The sequence below is a fragment of the Megascapheus bottae genome, chromosome 7 (assembly GCF_031878675.1).
Source record: "Megascapheus bottae isolate mThoBot1 chromosome 7, mThoBot2.hap1, whole genome shotgun sequence".
Lineage (NCBI taxonomy): Eukaryota > Metazoa > Chordata > Mammalia > Rodentia > Geomyidae > Megascapheus > Megascapheus bottae.
The window spans coordinates 61,280,945-61,291,070 of record NC_143515.1 but is presented as its reverse complement, the minus strand read 5'-3'; the positions used below and the strand labels follow the sequence as shown (position 1 = coordinate 61,291,070).

The 10,126-nt window shown below is 36.9% G+C and overlaps 1 non-coding gene across 1 annotated transcript; it reads left to right on the top strand.

The window, feature by feature from the left end:
* The first annotated feature begins 248 nt into the window (after positions 1 to 248).
* LOC150060891 (U6 spliceosomal RNA) lies at positions 249 to 355 on the top strand. Its single transcript, XR_016536343.1, has one exon. It is a non-coding gene; the product is annotated as a U6 spliceosomal RNA (small nuclear RNA).
* The last annotated feature ends 9,771 nt before the right edge of the window (positions 356 to 10,126 follow it).

The following is a 10,126-nucleotide window of genomic DNA, read 5'->3' as shown; positions in this document are numbered from 1 at the left end:
CATAACTTTTAAAGCAATATATTGGGCAATGCATTTGTATACTACAATATAACCTACCTCCCTTTTTATGCAAACTGAAGAAATACTATTCAAAAACTTCTCTATATTTTAATATGAAAAAATGTATAAAACTGTATTCAATTGGTTATAAGTCTGTGGCTGTTGTTTTAATAGAGTTATATTCTTTTCTAAATAAGTATATGATCCAAATTATTTGATTTTGTTACATTTTCTAAAATGCATGTCAAGTGCTTGCTTCGGCAGCACATATACTAAAATTGAAAGGATACAGAGAAGATTAGCATGGCCCCTCAACAAGGATGACATGCAAGCTTGTGAAGCATTCCATATTTTTAAAGTAGGATCCTTCTATGTTGCCCTGCACTAGGATTAACTCTAAATGAATCAAAGACCTTGAGTAAATGCACTGAAAACTTTACAAGAAGGAATCAGAGATATACTAGGTATCCTTGGTACAGGCCTAAAATTTCTTAATAAAGACCCAGAATCACAATAATTTAAAGAAAATTTGGACAAATGGGACTGAAGAGCTTCTGTATGGCAAAGGACAGAGTGGGAGAAGATCTTCACTAATCATACAACAGACAAAGGCTTCATATCTAAAATACATCAACAGCTCAAAAAATTGAATACTCCAAAACTAATCTTCAAAGAAACAAACATCCCATTAAAAGATGGGCCAAAGACTTAAAGAGAGACTTCCCTGAAGAAGAAGTAAGAATGGCTCAAAATCTCTGGCCATACAAGAAATACAACTCAAAACAACTTCGAGATTCTACCTCACCCCAGTTAGAATGGCCATTATCAAGAAATCTAATGACAACAGATGCTGGTATGGTGGGAGCGTAAACTCATTCAACCACTCTGGAAAGCCTTATGGTGATTCCTCAAAAGACTAAACATGTTTTGTTTTTGTTGGTTATCATTTTGCCCATCATGGGGCTTGAACTCTGGGCCTGGTCCCTGTCTCTGAGCTCTCAGGTCAAGGCTACCATCCTACCCCTTGAGCCACAGCACCACTTCTGGTTTTCCGGTGGTTAATTGGAGATAAGAATCTCAAGGACTTTCATTCCCATCCTGGCTTCGAACCATGATCCTCAGACCTCAGCCTCCTGAGTAGCTAGGATTACAGTTGTGGGCCACCAGTGCTTGGCTTACGTACAACTTCTAACGTTTAATTTCTTGTTTAATTAAAGTCAACTTATTTTTCTTAAGTAATGACAGCACAAAATTTGCTTCTGAGTAGTAATTGTATTATATTTGGAAAAACATTAAGTGAGGGTACAATTAAGACTATGAACATAAGGAAAGTTAATGTGGAACAAAGAAAGAGCTGCTATTTCCAGTCAAAGCTTGGAAATTCAGTGGATTAAAATAGAGAAATAATAGTCTGATTTTGGAATTTATGGGCTAAAGTAATCCCTCCATCCACATGCCTCTCTTCTTTCTTCCTCCTTAGTTTTTCCCAACAATGGAGAACAGTAGATTCACTTTATTTATTTATTTATGTATGTTTCCCCCCCATGTAAGAAACTTGATATTTAAAATTTTAGCATCTCATAAAGATTTTGCTGCCAGGAGATTTGTAGAGGATTGCTCAAGTTGATTACAGTGAGTTCCTAGAATGTCATCTTTATCATGTCCCACATTTCCATGCAAATGTATTCAAAGTATTCAGCGTTCTTGGTGTTAGGGCTGGGAGGGATCTAAAGAAGTCATGAAAAGAACTAATGAGTTTGACACTTGTTTTGAGTTTAACACTATTTGCCACTTTATGTGTGAAGCTGGTCATATTATCTGTGTTTCTCTGCATCAGAAATTAAAGCCTGATGAGACCTTCTAGTAAGTGTAACAGCTGGTCTGCATATGCAACTGTCAGATTTAATATATCATCTCTCATATTATACAAGTTTTCCAAAAGAACCAAGACTACAAGTTATTTATCTGCTGGTGAGTTCTCAAGATAGTAGACAATGGAGTATAATACTTGGAGTACATGGCAATTGACATGCGGGAAATAGGGAATGTTGTAGACTAGTATAAAGAATGAGTATGTTAATTGAATGTCTTCAAGGAAACAGATAACATTTGAAATTGGTTCCCAAGAAACATGAGACATTTGACAGGTGAAGATGGAAGTAGGGATGTTTCAGAAGACAGAACAGGTTCAGCTAAAACTATTTATGCAAGGAAATATAGATCCTGGAAAAGGAATTGGGGAAATTTTGTAAAAGATTTTAAGAAGCCAACATATCATTTTTTTAATGATCTGGGATTTGAACTCAGGATCTTATGCTAGGCAACTTATTTGGCTTAAATTACATAAAATAGAATGTATATATCTATATACATATAGATATATTTATATCTGAGTGGAAATATAATACAGGCAGTTGATACATTTGAAAATTTGGAATACAAATTTGCAAATTTCAATATAGTACTTGAGACTAACCAACTCAGATGCCTCTCAGTAGATGAATGGATCAAGAAGGTGTGGTATTTATACACAATGGAATTCGATGCTGCCATCAGAAAGAATGACATCACTCTATTAGTAAGGAAACGGAAGGCCTTGGAAATTAAGTGAAGTAGGCCAGACACAAAGAAACATAGGCTCAATTGTTTCCCTCATTTGTAATAATTAGTACACATCTAAGATTCTCCTAGCAGACGTTCACAATAGCTCAAAAGCTATGCACATAAGGTCATATAGGATGACACTAAATGAAAGGAACTCTAGGATTTGTAAACAAGAGATTTATCTTTGCGATTGTTGTTTTTAATGTACTACGTTATTTCTCTTCTCTTTTTTTCCCCTTCTCATGTGGTTACTGCATCTGACTTTGTTACCTGGTATATCGTATATATGTTTACTTGTTTATTTGAAAGGGAAGGGAGGGAAACAAGATGACTGGCGGCCGGGAGGAGGAAATGGGGATAAAAACATGAGAAGGGGTATCAACGTGAAAGAAGTAATGTACCCACTATCTGATGAATGCAACTGTAACCCCTCTATACATTACCCCGACAATAAAAAAAAAAGTGCAATGAATCAGGACAAGATTTGTTTTAATCCCACTTTAATTCCACCAATCTGAGCTACCCACTTCATGGCATCATAGTTTAGACCTTTGTCATTATGCAAACTCTATAGGACTTCATTCTGAAATATTCTTTAAACCCGTTGGACTTACATTACTCACATTCTTAAATTCTTCTTCTCTCTCCCAGTGCACTTCCTTACTTTTCTTGCTCACTCAGGTTAGGATTCATTACCATGTCTATTCTCAAAAAGGTTCTCAACTACTTTCTCTCTTAAATACATTCTCAATTCCTTTCCCTACTTTTCATCTGTCATACTTATTTTAAACTATCTCTAAACTCATGTAGACTAACTCTTCAGATACTTTACCTCTGCCTACCTGTGTGACAGAAGAAAAAGAAAAATCAAACAACACAGTCAATGACAAATTCTCAAATACACCATTGAGATGTTACATCAATACTTGTATTTATTATCTGAGATGTCTCTTTTGTACCTTTCTATCCTTCAAACTCCAATATCTTTCCCGTAATCATTTTGCCAATGAATAAATTTATCATAATACGTCTATCACTTATCCCAAATCTCAAAGTATACCTGAAGGAGTAATTCTCTTTTGTTTTTCATAGAGCCCCTCCCAATTGACAGCTTCTTTTCTCTTTGTAATACTTGCTAATTTCCCTTGTCTATTTAGGAAATTCTTTGTGTCTCAGTACGTTCCTTCTCTTATAGACCACTAAAAATATAAGATCATACTATAAAATATTTCCTCATAAGAGGAAAGGGAATTATACACCTCTGATTAAGTAATCACCCATATGAAAATGTGTCTTTACTCACTGCCTCTTCTTTACTTGTCTCTATCCAATTTGGAAGTCCAATTAAGCTTTTATTTTTACTATTTTGAAAGTTTTGATACTGTAAAATGTTCTTGATCCAGGCTCTAGTTTATTTTTAGTATTTATCTTGTATTCAGTAATTCTAATCTTCCTTTCTGTTTAAAAGGAACTGCTCCCCTACTTCTTGGGTTCTTTGCTACTAACTTTTCTTCTAGCTCCTTAATCAGTATGATCTATTTCCTCCACTGTCAAAGAAACTCCCTGTGGAGTGTTTTGTGTTACTTTGTCCCTAGCACTCTATAGAATAGACACATTGGTTCAGATAGAAAGTTCATGAAAGACAATGCTGTCTTTGAAATAGACCTTAAAGAATGGGTAGAATTGGATCCAGTGTTCAGTTTTGAAAGATGTGAGGAACTAAAGCAAAGGGAAAGGCAATAACAAAAGATGTTAATGTAGAAATCATGGGTCCAGCTATGCAGTATCATTTACTGTTCAATCACAATGCATAAATCCAGAATGCAGTGTGTCTTCAGGGCTCAAGGCTAGTTCCCTAGCAATAGATGGGTGATACAAGATGGTCAACATACCAAAGTGTTCATGTCTTTTGACTTAGCTAACAGGTTTTTTTTTGAGGGGGGTGGTCAGTAGGAGGGCTTGAACTCTAGGCTTGGGCTCTGTTCCTGAGCTCTTCAGCTCAAGGCTAGGGCTACCGCAGCTCTACCTCCAGTTTTCTGGTGGTTAATTGGAGATAAGTATCTCACAGACTTCAGTGTCCCAGACTGACTTTGAGCCATGATCCTCAGATCTCAGCTTCCTGGGTAGTTAGGATTACAGGTGTGAGCCACCGGTGCCTGGCTAATAGTTTTTCACATAGAAAAATTCTTAAATTTTTCTATGTCAAATTTTAATGTGGTTTTTGGCTGGATTATTGCCTACATATTACTATTCTATATGGATATCTCACAGACATAATGCTGTCAATTCTGCTTATGCCTTCTAAGTACTGCTGTATTTTTTGTTGCAACTACTAGCTAACAATTGATCATCATGTAGCAAAATTTGCATTCAAAATTGGTAAAAGTATGTAAAAGTAAAACAAAACTGAATATCCTAAAATGCCTCTAGTCAAGTAAATTTGAGAAATGCAAGAAAATGTTAACTTTCTTTTCTTTCTTGCAGCAGGCATATTAATGAAACAAATACTTGAATGAGAGCAAAATAGAATAAGATGAATTTGAGAGTTATCTGTGATATGTTGAATTTTTAGTGTCTAAGACAGTTAAGCCCTCAGATGGGAAAATAGCAAAGAAACAAAATATGTGTTTTAAAATCCCTGTGTTTGCACAGGTGAAGTGAAATAAAAATATTGGACACATCTAGTGCTGATGGATCACTTATAAATCTATCTACTGAGGAAGCTGAGATCTGATGTTTGAAATTTTAAGTCAGTACAGGCAGAAATGTCAGTAAGACTCTATTGCCAATTAACTACCAAAAAACGGAAGTGGAGCTGTGACTCAAATCGTAGAGCACCAATCTTGAGTATAAAAGCTAATGGACAAACTTTTTTATTTTTTGCCAGTCCAGGAGTTTGAACTCAGGGCCTGAGCACTGTCCTTGGGCATTTTTCCTCAAGGCTAGCACTCAACCCCTTGAGCCACAGCAGCGTTTCTGGCTTTTTCTATGTATGTGGTACCGAGGAATTGAACCTGGGTCTTCATGCATGCTAGGCAAGCACTCTACCACTAGGCCAAACTCCCGGCCCCAGCCTTAGATTCTGAAATTAGTCACATACACACACACACACACACACAAGCGCACGTACACACCCTGGACCAATGCTAGTTCTCAGAGAAATTATTTTATTTTATATTTTTCTAGAATCATATTCTGGAGCTATTCCAGGTTCTAGGCCAATGAGTAGCAGAGTAATCTGTTTTGTAAATAAGATTCACAATTCACATATTGTCTATGGTTGTTCCTACCTGTCGTGTGATATATAGCAGCATAAATGTAAAACTTTGCTGTATTTGCAGATAGAACTCTTGATAGCCCTTTCTGCCCACATTGCTTGAAAGAAGTAGCCATGACTGCATTCCCATAAAATGCTATTTAAAAAATAAATTGCTAGCCTGCGTTGGCCTATGGGCTTTAGTTTGCCGATTCTTGTGACAAGTAGCGAGGAAGCACAGAGAATAACAAAGTAACCACTGGAGGATGCTTCTATGGTAGCTATGAACCAGTGTGGTCATATTGAAGAGGCTGTTGTTCTAGGTCCCAGATAAACTCCATGCTTCCTAAGGCTTTTATTAAAGTATGCCGCAGTCCTCTATCTTCTGATTTTCATTCTCACTGGAAGCTCAAAGCTATCTTTCCTTAATCCATCACGTGCCTCTTGAGTGCGACTTCATGAACTTAGAGGAGGAAGTCTGGATAGAGTCTGAGCTATTTACGTAGCTTCTGGAAACAAATGTCACCAATTGTGGAGACTACCATGGAAGAGGCAGCTCAGCTACTCATTTTGCAATAGTCCTTGTTAGTTCAGCAAATCCAAGTAGGCTGACGCCATTAGTAAATTTCAGATTACCTCATTTGATGTTCCCTCTGATTGCTTATAGACATCTATCCCTGCACCTCTTTCCTTTTTCCAGTAGCATAAATCAGTAATTCTCTGAATCACTACCTCCCATTCTTCATGCCTCTTAATTCATTTTATCTTTCTTGGCTAGATTAATCTTTCTGATGCCCAAATCTAATCATGCCAACTTTTTTTCCTCTGTAGCCCCAAATGATTCCTCTCTTGACTGGAGAGTAAATGTAATCTTCGTTGCTTCAGCTCAAGCTCCATTTATCTCTAGCTCTCTTTATATCCTCATATAACCAACTACTTCATTTTGTAGAAATTCGAGGAACTCAGTTAACCTGAGTTGCATAGGTAAATTTTCTTTTGTAGGTAATTTTTATTTTATTTTATTTTTATGGTGGGTATCTGTCATCCCTGGGGCTTGAACTCAGGATTGATACATTGTCCCTGAGATTTTTTGACAAGGTTAGTGTTCTATTGCTTGATCACAACTCTACTTTGACTTTGGATAGTTAATTGGAGAAAAGAATCTCATGGACTTTCCTGTGTGGACTGGCTTTGAAACATCCTTAGAGCTCAGCGTCCTGAGTAGCTGCAATTATAGGCTTGAGCCAGTGGTACTTGGCTTGGGTAACATTTTAGTATGAATGTTAACATCGTAAGAAAATTATGCTAGAAATATTCAAGGCTTATCTGAAATTTAAAGTTGATTGTGTGCCCTGTATTTTTATTTAGCATATAAATCTAGCAATCCCAGTTTCACACCCATTATGTGTATTCAATTTAAATAAGTTTTGGTCCTGATGTACATCTAAGGCTTTTTTGCTTTTCTTTATTTTGTATTTATTTTTTACTTTTACTTTTTAATTTAATTTTCAATGTGATGTGCAAAGAAGTTACAGTTACATACACAAGGTAGTGAGTACATTTCTTGTCCAACACTGTTACCCCATCCCTCATTTTTCTCCCACTTCCCTCTTCCCTAATCCCACCCCCAAGTTGTAAAGCTAATTTCCAGCATATTTTCTTGCATTGGTTTGATCTTTGTCCTTTGTCTTAACTGTGTTGTTCTTCACCTTCTCTTCCCTAATTCAGATAAATGTATATACAATACATAAGGTACCAAGATCAAATACAGTGACAACAGGGTATAAATCATAGGGGGAAAAATGAAAGAAAAAAGAAATAGCTTCACATAGTATATTAAAAACAACAACCACATAGAAAACCCTCTTTTCGATGTTCATTTTGCTTAACACCATCTTATAGGTACATAGCTATTGAGCTATGGAGATCCTCTGATAGGACTATCCTAGACATACACCAATTATTACGAATGAGGGAAGCCATAGAGACTATGTTTGGCTTAGTTCTATTTTTCCAGAATTTTCTTAGTTTCCTAAATGTGATAAAGAAAGGTGTACACCCTGTACACCTTTTCTTAGTCCATGTGACATGGAAGAAGTGATCCAGGTGTGATAGGATGAGACAAACTTGAGATGTCATTATGACTGCAAATTGGTCAGCTCTCTGACATTGGACAAATAGCTCAGTCTTTCTGGATTTCATTTTCCTTATCTATCCAATACATATAGGAACAGCAGCTTCATGTAGTTATTATTAGAGTGTGAAATGTTATCGAAACTTTATAAAAATATATTTTTGAGCAAATCCAGTAAATGCTAACACCTTATCAACTTTCTCCACATGTCAGTGCTTTTCAAATTGGAGAACCATCGACCCCTCCCCCCAGTACTCACCTGTGCAGCCGAATATAACACAAATACTGCACCACGTCCCTCATGTGGAATAAAAATAAGTACATCTCACAAACATTGGGAGTAGAAGGCTTGGGGAAATAAGGGAAAGGAGTAAAGTTGGATAATTACTCAGTGGATAGTACCAAGGTGCAATAGTTAAATAATCAGAGAAATAAGTTCCAGTGTTTTATTGCACAGTAGCATGACTGTAGATAGTAACTATGTATGTCAAATCTCAGAATGCTAGAAATTTAAAAGGACGTTGAATGCTTTCACCATAAAGAAAATAGTGACGAGGTGTCAGTGGCTTACCCCAGTAATCCTAGCTATCCAGGAGATTTGAGGATCGTGGTGCGAAGTCATCCCAGGCAGGAAGGTTCATGAGACTCTTTAGCTCAAACAACCATCAAACTGTAGCTCAAGTGGTAGAGAGCTAGTCTTGAGAACAATAACTCAAGGCAGGTGCCCAGGCTCTGAATTCAACACCCCCGAACCAGCACATGGGTGTGCATGCAGGCGTGTGTGCATGTATACACACACAGATAAATGATAAAATATTTAATGAGAGATATTTAATCTGACTCAAGCATTATACAATCTATATACTTGTGTCCAAAACATAAGGTAGTAACTAATCTATTAATATATACAGTTTTGTTTTTATATTTCTATTGCATAAAATTTAAATTTAAAGAAGAAAAAATACTTCAGTGGATTGTTCAAAAAAACAGAGTTTAAGTCCCAATTTCACACCTCATAATCATAAACATGTCAGAGTTAAGCAGTAAAATTCTGTGTCAGAACATGTCACAGGTAGTTAGATCATCTAGAATGAGAATTTAATATTAGACTTCCAGCAAATACAGAAATAATACTTTACAAAAAACTGTTAAAACAAGAATACAGCTATAGATGCTTGTGATGTGAGAATTACCAGTCGCTGTCAGGTTCTTATTTTTTTTTTTGCCAGTTGTGGGGCTTGAACTTAGGGTCTGGCACTTTTTGCTCAAGGTTAATGCTCTGCCACTTGAACCACAATGCCACTCTGGCTTTTTCTGTATATGTGGTATCGAGGAATTGAATCCAGGGCTTCATGCTTGCTAGGCAAGCACTCTACCACTAGGCTATTCTCCTGGCCCTCTGTGAAGTCCTTAAAACTGGAAGCTATAGCTAGATGCCATTGGTCATGTCTATAATCCTAGCTGCTGAGGAGACTGGGATTTGAGGATTGAGGCTCAAAGCAGGTAAGTCTGTACAACTCTTATCTCCAATAAAATACCAAAAAAAGAACTAGAGGATCTAGAATTGGAGCAGTGCCTAAGTAGGAAGAGTGCTAGCCTTTTTAAAGAACAAAATTAGCTCAGCTCTAGCTTATTACACACACACACACACACACACACACACACACACACACACACACACACACAGAAATTTGCTTGGAGCTGCAAAGAGAAAAATTGTTCTGTAGAGGAAGACTGTAGTAGGACAATAACTGAGTGTGAACTCAGAAATTACGAACTCTGGTCTCTGTTTTCTCCTTGATTCAGTTGTGAATGAGATAAAGTAATCATCACTCCTGATTTGACATGAGCATCTGAAGTTGATATTCCTTACAACAAAATAAGATTAAATCGAGGTAACCAAGTCAAAATGGGAAGCCAACTAGCACTGCAGGATTAGGGCATGGCACAGCCAGGGTCATGTGAGAAGTCTGGGTTTTAGAGGAGGCCAGGTGTGAAAAGCAAAGGAAGGAAAAAAGAGATCAGGAAGGGATATTAAGAGGTGCCAGAAAGGACCACTGGCTGGCTATGTGGCTATCCAAACATTTGGTGGAATTGTCTAATGACATGTTTGTTTTTGTTTTGTTTTACTG